Source organism: Carassius gibelio, chromosome B22 (assembly GCF_023724105.1).
Source record: "Carassius gibelio isolate Cgi1373 ecotype wild population from Czech Republic chromosome B22, carGib1.2-hapl.c, whole genome shotgun sequence".
Classification (NCBI taxonomy): domain Eukaryota; kingdom Metazoa; phylum Chordata; class Actinopteri; order Cypriniformes; family Cyprinidae; genus Carassius; species Carassius gibelio.
In genome coordinates this window covers 43,793,763-43,812,408 of record NC_068417.1, presented here as the reverse complement: position 1 = coordinate 43,812,408, position 18,646 = coordinate 43,793,763, and the positions used below count along the sequence as shown (strand labels likewise).

At 42.3% G+C, this 18,646-nt stretch overlaps 3 non-coding genes across 3 annotated transcripts; all 3 read right to left on the bottom strand.

Moving 5' to 3' along the window:
• Positions 1–104: 104 nt before the first annotated feature.
• On the bottom strand, positions 105–223 carry LOC127997514 (5S ribosomal RNA). Its single transcript, XR_008170377.1, has one exon. It is a non-coding gene; the product is annotated as a 5S ribosomal RNA (ribosomal RNA).
• Positions 224–13,104: 12,881 nt separating this feature from the next.
• Positions 13,105–13,223, bottom strand: LOC127996676 (5S ribosomal RNA). The gene has a single exon (XR_008169571.1). It is a non-coding gene; the product is annotated as a 5S ribosomal RNA (ribosomal RNA).
• A 221-nt stretch (positions 13,224–13,444) lies between these two features.
• LOC127995068 (5S ribosomal RNA) lies at positions 13,445–13,563 on the bottom strand. The gene has a single exon (XR_008168032.1). It is a non-coding gene; the product is annotated as a 5S ribosomal RNA (ribosomal RNA).
• Positions 13,564–18,646: the final 5,083 nt, after the last annotated feature.

Below are 18,646 nucleotides of genomic sequence, written 5' to 3'. Positions count from 1 at the left end.
CCATCCATGTACTAAGCAGGCCCAAACCTGCTAATATTCAGAGATCAGGCATTGACTCTATTTTTTGGCAAAATTATTATATACTAAGTGAAAAATGTCCAAAAAGCTTACAGCACCTGGTATTCCCAGGCGGTCTCCCATCCAAGTACTAACCAGGCCCAAACCTGCTTAGCTTCCGAGATCAGACGAGATCGGGCATAGCCAGGTTGGTATGGCCGTAAGCGAAGTCTGCTGCAAAGAGTGCTGCTGAAGAAGTGGTGCTGCTCTTCTGTCTAGAAATATGGCAAATAGTCTTAGTGTTTATACTTGACTAACTGGGGCCCAGGTCAGGAAGCAGACAGAATGGCTAAACCGACCGTCTGCTAGCTGCCTCCCGTCAGAGGTCAGTTAATTCTCAGCACATAGAGACTCTTTCACCTAGATATCACACTATAGAGACTGTGTCTGTTCCCCGAACTAGAAAATACAAAAAATGTCCAAACCAAGTTTAAGGTTAACAATTTAATTGAGGTTCAACAAATAAAAAACAAATGCAATATGGATAAACAAATGATAAAGATTGGCTTACTGAATATCAGATCCATTTCTACGAAAACACTTTTTGTAAATAATATGATAACTGATCATAATATAGATGTGCTCTGTTTGACAGAAACTTGGCTAAAACCTGATGATTACATTATTTTAAATGAGTCCACCCCCCAAGATTACTGTTATAAACATGAGCCGCGTTTAAAAGGCAAAGGGGGAGGAGTTGCTTCAATTTATAATAACGTTTTTAGGATTTCTCAGAGGGCAGGCTTCAAGTATAACTCGTTTGAAGTAATGGTGCTTCATATAACATTATCCAGAGAAACCAATGTTAATGATAAATCCCCTGTTATGTTTGTACTGGCTACTGTATACAGGCCACCAGGGCACCATACAGACTTTATTAAAGAGTTTGGTGATTTTACATCCGAGTTAGTTCTGGCTGCAGATAAAGTCTTAATAGTTGGTGATTTTAATATCTATGTCGATAATGAAAAAGACGCATTGGGATCAGCATTTATAGACATTCTGAACTCTATTGGTGTTAGACAACATGTTACAGGACCTACTCATTGTCGAAATCATACTCTAGATTTAATACTGTCACATGGAATTGATGTTGATAGTGTTGAAATTATTCAGCCAAGTGATGATATCTCAGATCATTATTTAGTTCTGTGTAAACTTCATATAGCCAAAATTGTAAATTCTACTTCTTGTTACAAGTATCGAAGAACCATCACTTCTACCACAAAAGACTGCTTTTTAAGTTATCTTCCTGATGTATCCAAATTCCTTAGCATATCCAAAACCTTGATGATGTAACAGAAACTATGGACTCTCTCTTTTCTAGCACTTTAAATACAGTTGCTCCTTTACGCTTAAGGAAGGTTAAGGAAAACAGTTTGACACCATGGTATAATGAGCATACTCGCACCCTAAAGAGAGCAGCCCGAAAAATGGAGCGCAGCTGGAGGAAAACAAAACTAGAGGTATTTCGTATTGCTTGGCGGGAAAGTAGCATATCCTATAGAAAAGCATTAAAACCTGCTAGATCTGATTACTTTTCTTCTCTTTTAGAAGAAAACAAACATAACCCCAGGTATTTATTCAATACAGTGGCTAAATTAACGAAAAATAAAGCCTCAACAAGTGTTGACATTTCCCAACACCACAACAGTAATGACTTTATGAACTACTTTACTTCTAAAATCGATACTATTAGAGATAAAATTGCAACAATTCAGCCGTCAGCTACCGTATCACATCAGACAGTGCACTATAGACCCCCTGAGGAACAGTTCCACTCATTCTCTACTATAGGAGAGGAAGAATTGTATAAACTTGTTAAATCATTTAAACCAACAACATGTATGTTAGACCCTATACCATCTAAGCTCTTAAAAGAGGTGCTTCCAGAAGTCATAGGTCCTCTTCTGACTATTATTAATTCCTCATTGTCATAAGGGTATGTCCCCAAAACCTTCAAACTGGCTGTTATTAAGCCTCTCATAAAAAAAGCCACAACTTGACCCTAGAGAACTTGTTAGTTATAGACCAATCTCGAATCTCCCTTTTCTGTCCAAGATACTAGAAAAGGTGGTATCCTCACAAGTATATTCCTTCTTAGAGAATAATGGTATATGTGAGGATTTCCAGTCAGGATTTAGACCGTATCATAGTACTGAGACTGCTCTCCTTAGAGTTACAAATGATCTGCTCTTATCATCTGATCGTGGGTGTATCTCTCTATTAGTTTTATTGGATCTTAGTGCTGCGTTTGACACAATTGACCACAACATTCTTTTGCATAGACTTGAACACTTTGTTGGCATCAGTGGAAGTGCATTAGCATGGTTTAAATCGTACTTATATGACCGCCATCGTAGCAGTGAATGAAGATGTATCATATCGATCACAAGTGCAGTATGGAGTACCTCAAGGCTCAGTACTAGGGCCGCTACTCTTCACGCTTTATATGTTACCCTTGGGAGATATCATCAGGAAACATGGTGTTAGCTTTCACTGTTATGCTGATGATACGCAGCTCTATATTTCCTCGCAGCCTGGTGAAACACACCAATTTGAAAAACTAATGGAATGCATAGTCGATATAAAAAATTGGATGACGAGTAATTTCTTACTGCTAAATTCAGAAAAAACAGAGGTGTTAATCATAGGGCCTAAAAACTCTGCTTGTAATAACCTAGAACACTGTCTAAGACTTGATGGTTGCTCTGTCAATTCTTCGTCATCAGTTAGGAACCTAGGTGTGCTACTTGATCGCAATCTTTCCTTAGAAAGACACGTTTCTAGCATTTGTAAAACTGCATTTTTCCATCTCAAAAATATATCTAAATTACGGCCTATGCTCTCAATGTCAAATGCAGAAATGTTAATCCATGCATTTATGACTTCAAGGTTAGACTATTGTAATGGTTTATTGGGTGGTTGTTCTGCACGCTTGGTAAACAAACTACAGCTAGTCCAAAATGCAGCAGCAAGAGTTCTTACTAGAACCAGGAAGTATGACCATATTAGCCCGGTCCTGTCCACACTGCACTGGCTCCCTATCAAACATCGTATAGAGTTTAAAATATTGCTTATTACTTATAAAGCTCTGAATGGTTTAGCACCTCAGTATTTGAATGAGCTCCTTTTACATTATACTCCTCTACGTCCGCTACGTTCTCAAAACTCAGGCAATTTGATAATACCTAGAATATCAAAATCAACTGCGGGCGGCAGATCCTTTTCCTATTTGGCGCCTAAACTCTGGAATAACCTACCTAACATTGTTCGGGAGGCAGACACACTCTTGCAGTTTAAATCTAGATTAAAGACCCATCTCTTTAACCTGGCATACACATAACATACTAATATGCTTTTAATATCCAAATCCGTTAAAGGATTTTTAGGCTGCATTAATTAGGTAAACCGGAACCGGAAACACTTCACATAACACCGTACTTTCTACATCATTAGAAGAATGGCATCTACGCTAATATTTGTCTGTTTCTCTCTTGTTCCGAGGTCACCGTGGCCACGAGATCCAGTCTGTGTCCAGATCAGAGGGTCACTGCAGTCACCCGGATCCAGTACGTATCCAGACCAGATGGTGGATCAGCACCTAGAAAGGACCTATACTGCCCTGAAAGACAGCGGAGACCAGGACAACTAGAGCCCCAGATACAGATCCCCTGTAAAGACCTTGTCTCAGAGGAGCACCAGGACAAGACCACAGGAAACAGATGATTCTTCTGCACAATCTGACTTTGCTGCAGCCTGGAATTGAACTACTGGTTTTCGTCTGGTCAGAGGAGAACTGACCCCCCAACTGAGCCTGGTTTCTCCCAAGGTTTTTTTCTCCATTCTGTCACCGATGGAGTTTCGGTTCCTTGCCGCTGTCGCCTCTGGCTTGCTTAGTTGGGGTCACTTCATCTACAGCGATATCATTGACTTGATTGAAAATAAAAACAGACACTATTTCAACTGAACAGAGATGACATAGCTGAATTCAATGATGAACTGCCTTTAACTATCATTTTGCATTATTGAGACACTGTTTTCCAAATGAATGTTGTTCAGTGCTTTGACGCAATGTATTTTGTTTAAAGCACTATATAAATAAAGGTGATTGATTGATTGAAGAGAGGGCTATTTAAAGAACAGCCAATCTTATCGCCAGTACATTATATAAGTAGGAAAGAAAACCCAAAAGCTTAAAGCACCTGGTGTTCCTAGGCAGTCTCTCATAAAAGTACTAACCAGACCTAAACCTGCTAAGATTCAGAGATCGGGCATTGACTTTTTTTTTTTTTTTTTTTTTTTTTTTAATGAAAGATTATTATATAATTCGTGAAATTTTCCAAAAAGATTAAAGCACCTGGTATTCCCAGGCAGTCTCCCATCCATGTACTAACCAGGCCCAAACCTGCAAATATTCAGAGATCGGCATTGACTCTATTTTTTGGCAAAATTATTGTTCGGTTCTTTAAGAATATCCCCACCGAACGGGGCGTCCGGAGAGGACACGTTGTTACAACTCGTAGTGGATTTTATTTATTCTTGGTTCATTTTTAATTACAGTTGATTAGTCCACAAATATCAGCAGCAGGTTATAAACCTGGAGAAATAGAGAGGTTATAATGTAAACAATACTGATAACCATAAAATCTAAATATAAATATAGATTACATAATATAATATATACAAATATAAATAAAATATAAATTTCAATATAGTCAGTATTTAATCTTATAAATATCATAATATAGTTTGTGTAGCCATTTAGTTTAAATACTAAGCACATGCATATTAACACAGAAATGCAACAACTTCACACACACCAAATATACAATGTCAATGTTACACATTAAACCAATAGCGTTCTCAGTCTGTTGGCTCAAAGTGAAAAACAGTGAGTGTAGTTCTAAGTGGCATCGCTGAGCATAGTAATCCATTACAAAATGTAAAGTGATCAACTACATTACCCATCCAGCACCGCAAACAGGAAGTAACTCGTGTGACAGTGAAACGCTCCAATTTCAAACATTTGCCTTTTTATAGCCACGGATACTATCGAGCCGACAATATTAAACATCAGATCGCACACAAGGTTTTATCAGCGTGACCAAAGTAACAGTTATCAATCATACAAACCGCGCACATATAACGGCAGCACAGCAGTAACGCAACAGACAACAAACTCAATGGATAAAAACAGCAGCTTACCGGTGGCGCATCTCTCCTGACGAGACAACATGCCAAAATGAATACTCGCTCCCACTTATAGCCCGCGCTCATTCATTACTGGATTTAACACACCTGTTTGGGATTTGACTGGTCCATGCTTCAATCAGGTAAGTGAAACCTCCCACCTATTATCCTGCGTTACATTACGAACACCCGTGACATAGTGAACGCAACACCTCCCACTTGACCGACTGATCATGTGATTTAAGGCGGTCACAGGCAAAACATTACACCACATATATATCCTTTGTTTTTTTTTTGTTTTTGTTTTTTTTGTTTTTTTCTTCTTCATGAAGAATAGGACACCATTGTCATTGTTCAGACACCTCCCCTGACAGATGTGTGGTGTTCTGCCAGGTTTGGTCATATGGGGTATGTACTCTTCATTCTTCGTGAATGGTGGTGCAAGTGGTGGTGAAGGCAGCATAGAAGCATACCAACCAGTGAAAAAAAAAAAAAAAAAAAAGAGAGAAAGAGAGAGAGAGAAAGAGGTATCCTGAGGTAATGCCTTCATAATTGGGGTTTGGTTGTTTAGGCAGCGCCTGGAGAACTGGTGGCCAAAGAGACGAGGTCTAGGAGTCACTGGTCTTCCACAGGGATGAGGACTACCAGTCTCTTCACGTCTCGCCGTAGGATGACTGACGTCAACTGCTGAGTATTCCTCTTCAGTTGCCCAACTATAAGGGAGGCAGGGGGGCCTGCACACGTCTTAACGTCTGCGTCTCTCACAAGTCCTTTCTTGTCAGGGTACACAGCCTGGATCCGTCCGAGCCGGAATTGCCCTCGCAGTGCGTTTTGATCAGCAATCCAAACAATGTCACCTATCGCTACATTTCTTTGGGTCTGGTGCCACTTTGGCCGAATGAATAAATTAGGTCCGGCCAGTTCACTCCACTTCTTCCAGAACATATCCACACCAATCTGGATGGATCTGAAACGGCGCCAGGGATGGGTGCACAAGTCAATTCCTCCTGTATCTCCCCCTTGCCTGGTCCTCCCGAGAAGCAGAGTATTGGGGGTCAAATACTCTGTAGAGTCTTCTTGTTCTTGTGCCCTAGCGTCAATCGGCCTTTCATTTGTGAGGTTAGCTGCCTGGTAGAAGAGGGTTTGGAGCTCACCCCAGGTGAGCGAGCTTGTTGTCCCTCCGATGCTAGTGAGAGCCCTTTTTATGAGCTTAACTGCAGCTTCCGCAGACCCGTTGTGATGAGGTGCGTCAGCCGGATGAAAGTTCCATGCCCACACTGTCCCATTCTTGGCGGCTTTGTCCTCTATGGATGCTTCCCGTAAGGTAGCTAAGTACCTATGCAAATCTTGTAGGGCAGGTTTAGCTCCAATGAAATTGGTTCCTCTATCTGACCACAATTTTCTGGGATTGCCTCTCAATGCTACAAAGCGGGAGTAAGTTTGGAGAAAGCTTTCAGATGATTGGTCGTCAACGAGGTCCACATGGACTGCCCTTGATGCCATGCAACAGAATACTATGCCCCAAACTTTTTTTCCTGTTCTTTTCTTGACAGCATCCTTGATTTCAAAGGGGCCAAAGAGGTCTAGTGTGGTATACTCAAATGGGTTAGCACGCTGTGAGCGTTCTGGCGGCAGATCACTCATCATCTGCTGGCACATCTTCCCTTTCAGTTTGCGACATGTAATACAGTTGTTTACAACTTTCTTTACTATCCTCCGACCTTGCACAATCCATGCCTTCCTCCTGGTGCGCAGAAGCGTGGCAGCAACACCTTCATGGTTCTCGTCATGAGCTTCTCTTGACAGTAGTGTTGCGAGCCATGAACGAAATGGAATTAAAGGAACAGCTGTTCCATCTTCTTTCCAGGACTGGATTCGTCCTCCACAGAGAAGGATTCCTGTGCTCTCGTCTTTGTGGACCACCAAGCGGTTCAGTGTTGAGTCCAGGAACTGACTGCCATCTTGGGCTGCGAGGACCAGGTCTTGGAAAGCTTGCGCTCTCTCCTCAGTTGACAAGACAGAGCAGTTTGCCTCCCACTTTGAGGAGTCAGGTGCCTGGCATTTTCTCAGCCAGGTTTCTGCAGGCCTTTGAGTCCAGGCTATGGAACCACACAGCTTAGACAGAGAACTGAAGCGTTGAGGTTTCACAAGGCGTACCAAACCAATCGCCCAGGGCCTTCTCTGTCTGTCTGCCACTGATGTTGCACCCGAGACAGCTGGTGATGTTGATCTACCGTTGACTCCATGTCTGAGGTCCGCATTGATGTCAGGCCCATTAAGGTCAGTTCTTTCTTTTGACTGGGCCCTGGTAATCACAGCTGAGAAGGCTTTCCGCTGAAGTTTTCCCACATCTTCAGCAGCAGAGGGTGTAATCTCACTGGCCATCTTCATAGGCCAGTCGGTCTTAGGCCATTTCAGGAACTCAGGGCCTTGCTGCCATTCTGACCCTTCATCAAGTTCCTCCGGAGTTGCACCTCTGGTAAGAATGTCAGCAATGTTTCGTCTGCCTTCAATCCACCTCCAATCTTCCACATGTCCACGAAGACCGCGCCACAGAGTTCTGCTTTGATCACATCTCCTTTTTGGTCGAGAGGGGTCAGTTTAGCCTTGGATTCCACCATTTTCATTACAACCTTGTCTTGGTTCTCCCACCGCAGGTAGAGTACGGCTCCATAGGAGGATTCGCTTCCATCTGAGAACGTGATCCCTGTCGGTGGGCCTATGGCTCCAGGAGGCGTGAGGCTTCTCTCAAACCTTACCTGGCCAAGTCTCACAAATTCTTCAAAGAGCGTTATTGCGGCTTCTCTAAGTTTCAGTGAGAGAGGGGCATCCCATGTGTCTTTAAATAGGTTGTCCTTGCCAGCTTCCTGGAATGATTCTCGTACCAACATCACTCCCCTCTGTTTGGCTGGTGAGGCAAGACCAACCGGGTCGTATAATGCGGCAATCTGGCTAAGAAGTATGCGTCGGTTAAGGGGATTTGGTGTTCCTTCCCTGACATCCTCCATGCTCAGATTAAATCCTGTCCTCATTTTCCCTCTTTTCTTAGAGAAGTTGATAGAAGTTAGCAACCGGAGCTTGTCTGTCTCAGGTTCGTAACCGACCCCAAGCGCTTTGTTCTCCCCATCATGCATTTGGTTGGGCAGTACGAGGGTCGTGGGTACAGTTGTTTCAGAAGGGGCTCCACTCCTCCCACTTTGGCGTGACAGAACCCATGGTTTCAGGAAGAAGCCTCCCGCTCTCAAAATCTCCTCCACCCCTTTGGTGATCCTCTCCAGTGTCTTGAGGTCATCATGTGAGGTCAGGATGTCATCCACATAGCTGTCCTCAGTCAGAGCTCGCCGTTCTTCAATCATATCAGCAAACTGAGGAAGGTTGGCTGTCTCTTTCATTGCAACTTGGGCAATACATCCTGCTGGTTTAATCGCCGATATTTACTCTGACGACTGCAAACTCCTCAATGTTGTCCTCAGGGTAGTCTCTCCAGAGAAAGCGGTGGAGGTGAACTTCATCATCTTTCAGCCACACTGAGTTATACATCTTTTTTACATCGCCTAGTGTGGCATGGAGTCCACTCCTGAACCTCAGAAGGACACCTCTGATGGAATTGAGTACATCAGGACCCTTGTGAAGGAGATCATTTAGACTTATGCCTCGGAACTCTTGGCTACTATTCCACACAATTCTCACAGGGGTTGAGGAGGAGTGAGGGTTCGGTGCAACCAGATGGCTGATGTACCATTTAGGTCCTTCCCAGTTGTTAATTTCCTCCCTTGTGAGTTTTGCAGCAGCCCCTCTTGAAACCATTTCATGTATTTGTTCTTTGTATGCAGCCTTCCACACAGGATCTTTCTCCAGACGTTTCTCAGTGTTTCTGAAGGTCGCCTCCACTGCCTGCCGATTGTTTGGCAGTGCTGTGAGGTCTTTCTTCCAGGGATAAGCTGCGTCCCAGTGGGGAGAGTTGCTGTGTTTGTCCGCCAGCACGTATGTTAGGCATTCTTTTATCTTTTCCAGGTCCCGCTCTTCCTTAAGGGTCATTTCTTTTCCTCCAGGGGGGCACCTACCACACTTGCAGCCACCACATTGGGGACTGCACGCAGCTACGATGCTGCCCCTCCTGAACCACTCGAAGACGTCTTTGTTGGCTGTTGCTGTGCTCCGGACAAGCGCATTTCCTTCCTCTTCCCGAGGTATGATGGTCTCTTTATACGCCATCGAGGCTGATCTCATGGTTCTCGCAAGGTGAGTCTCGGAGCAGTACACGGCCATGTCAACTGTCTCAATGAGATCGGGATGGGTTCCCCCAACGGTCTTTCCTAGGGGACCGTCCCAGAGAACGAGGTCTTCCACAATCCTGATTGGCTGGGGAACAAGACGACCTTCCCGATGACTGATAAGAAGGTCAATCTTTGTGGGACGGACCAGTTCGTCTCTGGGTACATTTGGGAAAAACTTCTGCAGTTGCTCGGCAGTGACTGATTGAGTCACTTCGGCGATGTTTTCCAGGCCATAGCAGAGAATTCTATGCTCTGCCACTTTTCCCTTGGATGTCTTCACCTTCAGCCGCAGGGAATATCTTTTGGTCAGGACAGTCTTCTTCATTCCCCCGATTCCATGGACTATAAGCCTGATGTTCTCACCGCACAGTCCAAGTTGATCGGCAGTTTCATTGGTGATATAATTGGTATCAGATGCGAGGTCGATTAGGGAGCCAATAAGGCAACCCGAGTTTGTCGTCACTTCCATCAGCATCATCACCACTGGATGTTCTTGCAGTGCATCTCCAGTCTTGGCACATACAGTTGATGATATTTTGTTTGAGAATGCATTCTTGTATTTCTCTCTTTGTTCTGGAGTAAGTTCTGCCAGAAACTCCTCTTGTTTGTTGGTTAGGCCAAGTTTCTTTCCTCCAATTTTTATGGTACTCTGCTCCTCACTGCTGTAGTCCTTCTTTGGAGTCGGTAGCTTAGGACACAGAAGGTAATTGTGGTCCGACACCCCTCCTTTCCGACAGTCTACTTTTGGGCAGAGGTATCTGGGTGTGCATCCTTTACCATCCTTGGGGTGGGGCCTCAAACACTTGGAGCACAACCCTAGCTTCTTCACATGGGCCCTTTTTCTTAAGAGATCTTGCTCCCTGAAAATCTTGCACGCAAATAGCTTGCCAGCATGGGAGTCATCTTCACAGACAGTACAGCTGGGATAGTCGTCCTTCTGACCTGCTGTGGATTTAGTAAAAGCCTTCCTCCCTCTCTTATCTGGGTAGTCTGCAGCACCCTTTTCCACAGGGCCTTTGTCCACAGGGCTTGGCTCCAACTGATCCAATTCCTCAAGAATCTCCTCTTGCCTTTTCAAGAATCCTAGGAGGCAATCAAAATGATACTTTGGAGAGAACCTGTTTGCTGGGTCAGTTTTGTGCATAATCCACTCCTTCTTGAGTGAACTGGGAAGCTTGCTTTCAAGAGATTGAGCAACAACACGGTTCTTCACGGCATCCTCTTCACCAAGAATCTGGAGGTTGTACAGTGCTCTTTCAACAGCCTGGATCAGTTCAATGGTTCTTCTTGGATTGTTTCCTTTAACAGGGGGAAGAGACTGGACTTCGCTGGTGATCATTAGGACTATTTTTGCTTTGTTCCCGTATTTGCTGTCCAGCAGCCTGAACATATCGTCGGCGGATCCACAGCTAGATAGGACGAGATCCTTCTTGACCTTTTCGTGGAGACTATTTAATAAGTGGAACTTTTTTATACATTCCACACCTTGTGGGTTACCCAATTCTTGTAGGTCCTCCCACTCAGTCTTCCAGCGGTAATAGTCCCTCATGTCACCAGAGAAAGTCGGTAGCCGTGCTCTTTCAAGGCTGATTTGAGGCTTGAGATTAAAGTTTCCTTTGGTCCTTTCCGGGCTGCTCTGCTGTGAGAGGGGCCGTGTGTTCATGTTCAATGCCCCCGCATACGTTTTGGGCTTCAGCTGGCGATCGGCAAATATGTCAGGGAGAGAGATGAAAGGAGCATCTCGTATCGGATCACCAACCGCGCTGCTTTCATCTTCCAGGTTTCTTTCTCTACCCTTCACGTGGTCTGCTTCGTCCTCCTCCAGTTTGTCAGACAACGCCAGGACCCTCTTCTTTAGTGTCTTGTGGCGTGTCCTGAGATCTAATGCCCTCGAACCAGGAACCAACTCCTTCCACTCTACTAGCATTTCTCTGAGTTCAATGACCTCTCTCTCAAGACCTCTATTTCTTAGCCTACGGTCCTTGACTGACTTCCGAGGGTTAACTTCCTCTTCCTCTGCCTGAGTGATGGCCGACTCAGCTGTTTTGACCTGCTTAAAAAACACCTCCTCTGCATAGCTGGTCCAAAAGGTTTCCTGGGAGGCATTCTTTACCTCGAGGAACCTGTTCTCACACTCCACTGTCTTTTCATCAATTTGGTTTGCAGATTCTATGACCTCCTCATCCGTTGACTCTCTCAGGGCTTCAGCATACTCATGTCCCGCATCTATGACTTTAAAAAAGTCTGTCCTGAAAATCTTCCATTCACTGAGAACTTCAGTCGGTTCCAAGAGTCCCGGTTTGGTGAGAGTATGAGCCCTTTTGGTGAATGAAGCCTGTGCTCTTGATCGCACACTTTTAAGCTTTTCCAAGTCTGCCATTGTTACTCCCTTTGTGTTGACTGGAGAGACGTCAATGCCAATGTGCACACGAGCTCCTTTATCCTTGATCAACGGGCAGTTTGATTAATGATAAACTTGGGGTCAGTCAAAGAAGTGAGAGGCCAGCTGATCCTGGGTTGATTGAGCTTCCTTAATGAAGCAGTCCGTGGCTGTTTTTTGCTGCATTCAATCCAGTGCAGTGGGCCGCGGTTTATAACTGTTCGGTTCTTTAAGAATATCCCCACCGAACGGGGCGTCAGGAGAGGACACGTTGTTACAACTCGTAGTGGATTTTATTTATTCTTGGTTCATTTTTAATTACAGTTGATTAGTCCACAAATATCATCAGCAGGTTATAAACCTGGAGAAATAGAGAGGTTATAATGTAAACAATACTGATAACCATAAAATCTAAATATAAATATAGATTACATAATATAATATATACAAATATAAATAAAATATAAATTTCAATATAGTCAGTATTTAATCTTATAAATATCATAATATACTTTGTGTAGCCATTTAGTTTAAATACTAAGCACATGCATATTAACACAGAAATGCAACAACTTCACACACACCAAATATACAATGTCAATGTTACACATTAAACCAATAGCGTTCTCAGTCTGTTGGTTCAAAGTGAAAAACAGTGAGTGTAGTTCTAAGTGGCATCGCTGAGCATAGTAATCCATTACAAAATGTAAAGTGATCAACTACATTACCCATCCAGCACCGCAAACAGGAAGTAACTCGTGTGACAGTGAAACGCTCCAATTTCAAACATTTGCCTTTTTATAGCCACGGATACTATCGAGCCGACAATATTAAACATCAGATCGCACACAAGGTTTTATCAGCGTGACCAAAGTAACAGTTATCAATCATACAAACCGCGCACATATAACGGCAGCACAGCAGTAACGCAACAGACAACAAACTCAATGGATAAAAACAGCAGCTTACCAGTGGCGCATCTCTCCTGACGAGACAACATGCCAAAATGAATACTCGCTCCCACTTATAGCCCGCGCTCATTCATTACTGGATTTAACACACCTGTTTGGGATTTGACTGGTCCATGCTTCAATCAGGTAAGTGAAACCTCCCACCTATTATCCTGCGTTACATTACGAACACCCGTGACATAGTGAATGCAACAATTATTATATACTAAGTGAAAAATGTCCAAAAAGCTTACAGCACCTGGTATTCCCAGGCGGTCTCCCATCCAAGTACTAACCAGACCCAAACCTGCTTAGCTTCCGAGATCAGACGAGATCGGGCATAGCCAGGTTGGTATGGCCGTAAGCGAAGTCTGCTGCAAAGAGAGGGCTATTTAAAGACCAGCCAATCTTATCGCCAGTACATTATATAAGTAGGAAAGAAAACCCAAAAGCTTAAAGCACCTGGTATTCCTAGGCAGTCTCTCATCAAAGTACTAACCAGACCCTAAACCTGCTAAGATTCAGAGATCGGGCATTGACTCTATTTTTTGGCAAAATTATTATATACTAAGTGAAAAATGTCCAAAAGCTTACAGCACCTGGTATTCCCAGGAAGTCTCCCATCCAAGTACTAACCAGGCCCAAACCTGCTTAGCTTCCGAGATCAGACGAGATCGGGCATAGCCAGGTTGGTATGGCCGTAAGCGAAGTCTGCTGCAAAGAGTGCTGCTGAAGAAGTGGTGCTGCTCTTCTGTCTAGAAATATGGCAAATAGTCTTAGTGTTTATACTTGACTAACTGGGGCCCAGGTCAGGAAGCAGACAGACTGGCTAAACCGACCGTCTGCTAGCTGCCTCCCGTCACAGAGGTCAGTTAATTCTCAGCACATAGAGACTCTTTCACCTAGATATCACACTATAGAGACTGTGTCTGTTCCCCGAACTAGAAAATACAAAAAATGTCCAAACCAAGTTAAGGTTAACAATTTAATTGAGGTTCAACAAATAAAAAACAAATGCAATATGGATAAACAAATGATAAAGATTGGCTTATTGATTATCAGATCAATTTCTACGAAAACACTTTTTGTAAATAATATGATAACTGATCATAATATAGATGTGCTCTGTTTGACAGAAACTTGGCTAAAACCTGATGATTACATTATTTTAAATGAGTCCACCCCCCAAGATTACTGTTATAAACATGAGCCACGTTTAAAAGGCAAAGGGGGAGGAGTTGCTTCAATTTATAACAACGTTTTTAGGATTTCTCAGAGGGCAGGCTTCAAGTATAACTCGTTTGAAGTAATGGTGCTTCATATAACATTATCCAGAGAAACCAATGTTAATGATAAATCCCCTGTTATGTTTGTACTGGCTACTGTATACAGGCCACCAGGGCACCATACAGACTTTATTAAAGAGTTTGGTGATTTTACATCCGAGTTAGTTCTGGCTGCAGATAAAGTCTTAATAGTTGGTGATTTTAATATCCATGTCGATAATGAAAAAGACGCATTGGGATCAGCATTTATAGACATTCTGAACTCTATTGGTGTTAGACAACATGTTTCAGGACCTACTCATTGTCGAAATCATACTCTAGATTTAATACTGTCACATGGAATTGATGTTGATAGTGTTGAAATTATTCAGCCAAGTGATGATATCTCAGATCATTATTTAGTTCTGTGTAAACTTCATATAGCCAAAATTGTAAATTCTACTTCTTGTTACAAGTATCGAAGAACCATCACTTCTTCCACAAAAGACTGCTTTTTAAGTTATCTTCCTGATGTATCCAAATTCCTTAGCATATCCAAAACCTCAGAACAACTTGATGATGTAACAGAAACTATGGACTCTCTCTTTTCTAGCACTTTAAATACAGTTGCTCCTTTACGCTTAAGGAAGGTTAAGGAAAACAGTTTGACACCATGGTATAATGAGCATACTCGCACCCTAAAGAGAGCAGCCCGAAAAATGGAGCGCAGCTGGAGGAAAACAAAACTAGAGGTATTTCGTATTGCTTGGCGGGAAAGTAGCATATCCTATAGAAAAGCATTAAAACCTGCTAGATCTGATTACTTTTCTTCTCTTTTAGAAGAAAACAAACATAACCCCAGGTATTTATTCAATACAGTGGCTAAATTAACGAAAAATAAAGCCTCAACAAGTGTTGACATTTCCCAACACCACAACAGTAATGACTTTATGAACTACTTTACTTCTAAAATCGATACTATTAGAGATAAAATTGCAACCATTCAGCCGTCAGCTACCGTATCACATCAGACAGTGCACTATAGACCCCCTGAGGAACAGTTCCACTCATTCTCTACTATAGGAGAGGAAGAATTGTATAAACTTGTTAAATCATTTAAACCAACAACATGTATGTTAGACCCTATACCATCTAAGCTCTTAAAAGAGGTGCTTCCAGAAGTCATAGGTCCTCTTCTGACTATTATTAATTCCTCATTGTCATTAGGATATGTCCCCAAAACCTTCAAACTGGCTGTTATTAAGCCTCTCATAAAAAAGCCACAACTTGACCCCAGAGAACTTGTTAGTTATAGACCAATCTCGAATCTCCCTTTTCTGTCCAAGATACTAGAAAAGGTGGTATCCTCACAATTATATTCCTTCTTAGAGAATAATGGTATATGTGAGGATTTCCAGTCAGGATTTAGACCGTATCATAGTACTGAGACTGCTCTCCTTAGAGTTACAAATGATCTGCTCTTATCATCTGATCGTGGGTGTATCTCTCTATTAGTTTTATTGGATCTTAGTGCTGCGTTTGACACAATTGACCACAACATTCTTTTGCATAGACTTGAACACTTTGTTGGCATCAGTGGAAGAACATTAGCATGGTTTAAATCGTACTTATATGACCGCCATCAGTTCGTAGCAGTGAATGAAGATGTATCATATCGATCACAAGTGCAGTATGGAGTACCTCAAGGCTCAGTACTAGGGCCGCTACTCTTCACGCTTTATATGTTACCCTTGGGAGATATCATCAGGAAACATGGTGTTAGCTTTCACTGTTATGCTGATGATACGCAGCTCTATATTTCCTCACAGCCTGGTGAAACACACCAATTTGAAAAACTAATGGAATGCATAGTCGATATAAAAAATTGGATGACGAGTAATTTCTTACTGCTAAATTCAGAAAAAAACAGAGGTGTTAATCATAGGGCCTAAAAACTCTGCTTGTAATAACCTAGAACACTGTCTAAGACTTGATGGTTGCTCTGTCAATTCTTCGTCATCAGTTAGGAACCTAGGTGTGCTACTTGATCGCAATCTTTCCTTAGAAAGACACGTTTCTAGCATTTGTAAAACTGCATTTTTCCATCTCAAATATATATCTAAATTACGGCCTATGCTCTCAATGTCAAATGCAGAAATGTTAATCCATGCATTTATGACTTCAAGGTTAGACTATTGTAATGCTTTATAGGGTGGTTGTTCTGCACGCTTGGTAAACAAACTACAGCTAGTCCAAAATGCAGCAGCAAGAGTTCTAACTAGAACCAGGAAGTATGACCATATTAGCCCGGTCCTGTCCACACTGCACTGGCTCCCTATCAAACATCGTATAGATTTTAAAATATTGCTTATTACTTATAAAGCCCTGAATGGTTTAGCACCTCGGTATTTGAATGAGCTCCTTTTACATTATACTCCTCTACGTCCGCTACGTTCTCAAAACTCAGGCAATTTGATAATACCTAGAATATCAAAATCAACTGCGGGCGGCAGATCCTTTTCCTATTTGGCGCCTAAACTCTGGAATAACCTACCTAACATTGTTCGGGAGGCAGACACACTCTTGCAGTTTAAATCTAGATTAAAGACCCATCTCTTTAACCTGGCATACACATAACATACTAATATGCTTTTAATATCCAAATCCGTTAAAGGATTTTTAGGCTGCATTAATTAGGTAAACCGGAACCGGAAACACTTCACATAACACCGTACTTTCTACATCATTAGAAGAATGGCATCTACGCTAATATTTGTCTGTTTCTCTCTTGTTCCGAGGTCACCGTGGCCACGAGATCCAGTCTGTGTCCAGATCAGAGGGTCACTGCAGTCACCCGGATCCAGTACGTATCCAGACCAGATGGTGGATCAGCACCTAGAAAGGACCTCTACTGCCCTGAAAGACAGCGGAGACCAGGACAACTAGAGCCCCAGATACAGATCCCCTGTAAAGACCTTGTCTCAGAGGAGCACCAGGACAAGACCACAGGAAACAGATGATTCTTCTGCACAATCTGACTTTGCTGCAGCCTGGAATTGAACTACTGGTTTTCGTCTGGTCAGAGGAGAACTGACCCCCCCAACTGAGCCTGGTTTCTCCCAAGGTTTTTTTCTCCATTCTGTCACCGATGGAGTTTCGGTTCCTTTCCGCTGTCGCCTCTGGCTTGCTTAGTTGGGGTCACTTCATCTACAGCGATATCATTGACTTGATTGCAAATAAAAACAGACACTATTTCAACTGAACAGAGATGACATAGCTGAATTCAATGATGAACTGCCTTTAACTATCATTTTGCATTATTGAGACACTGTTTTCCAAATGAATGTTGTTCAGTGCTTTGACGCAATGTATTTTGTTTAAAGCACTATATAAATAAAGGTGATTGATTGATTGATTGATTGAAGAGAGGGCTATTTAAAGAACAGCCAATCTTATCGCCAGTACATTATATAAGTAGGAAAGAAAACCCAAAAGCTTAAAGCACCTGGTATTCCCAGGCAGTCTCCCATCCATGTACTAACCAGGCCCAAACCTGCAAATATTCAGAGATCGGCATTGACTCTATTTTTTGGCAAAATTATTGTTCGGTTCTTTAAGAATATCCCCACCGAACGGGGCGTCAGGAGAGGACACGTTGTTACAACTCGTAGTGGATTTGATTTATTCTTGGTTCATTTTTAATTACAGTTGATTAGTCCACAAATATCAGCAGCAGGTTATAAACCTGGAGAAATAGAGAGGTTATAATGTAAACAATACTGATAACCATAAAATCTAAATCTAAATATAGATTACATAATATAATATATACAAATATAAATAAAATATAAATTTCAATATAGTCAGTATTTAATCTTATAAATATCATAATATAGTTTGTGTAGCCATTTAGTTTAAATACTAAGCACATGCATATTAACACAGAAATGCAACAACTTCACACACACCAAATATACAATGTCAATGTTACACATTAAACCAATAGCGTTCTCAGTCTGTTGGCTCAAAGTGAAAAACAGTGAGTGTAGTTCTAAGTGGCATCGCTGAGCATAGTAATCCATTACAAAATGTAAAGTGATCAACTACATTACCCATCCAGCACCGCAAACAGGAAGTAACTCGTGTGACAGTGAAACGCTCCAATTTCAAACATTTGCCTTTTTATAGCCACGGATACTATCGAGCCGACAATATTAAACATCAGATCGCACACAAGGTTTTATCAGCGTGACCAAAGTAACAGTTATCAATCATACAAACCGCGCACATATAACGGCAGCACAGCAGTAACGCAACAGACAACAAACTCAATGGATAAAAACAGCAGCTTACCGGTGGCGCATCTCTCCTGACGAGACAACATGCCAAAATGAATACTCGCTCCCACTTATAGCCCGCGCTCATTCATTACTGGATTTAACACACCTGTTTGGGATTTGACTGGTCCATGCTTCAATCAGGTAAGTGAAACCTCCCACCTATTATCCTGCGTTACATTACGAA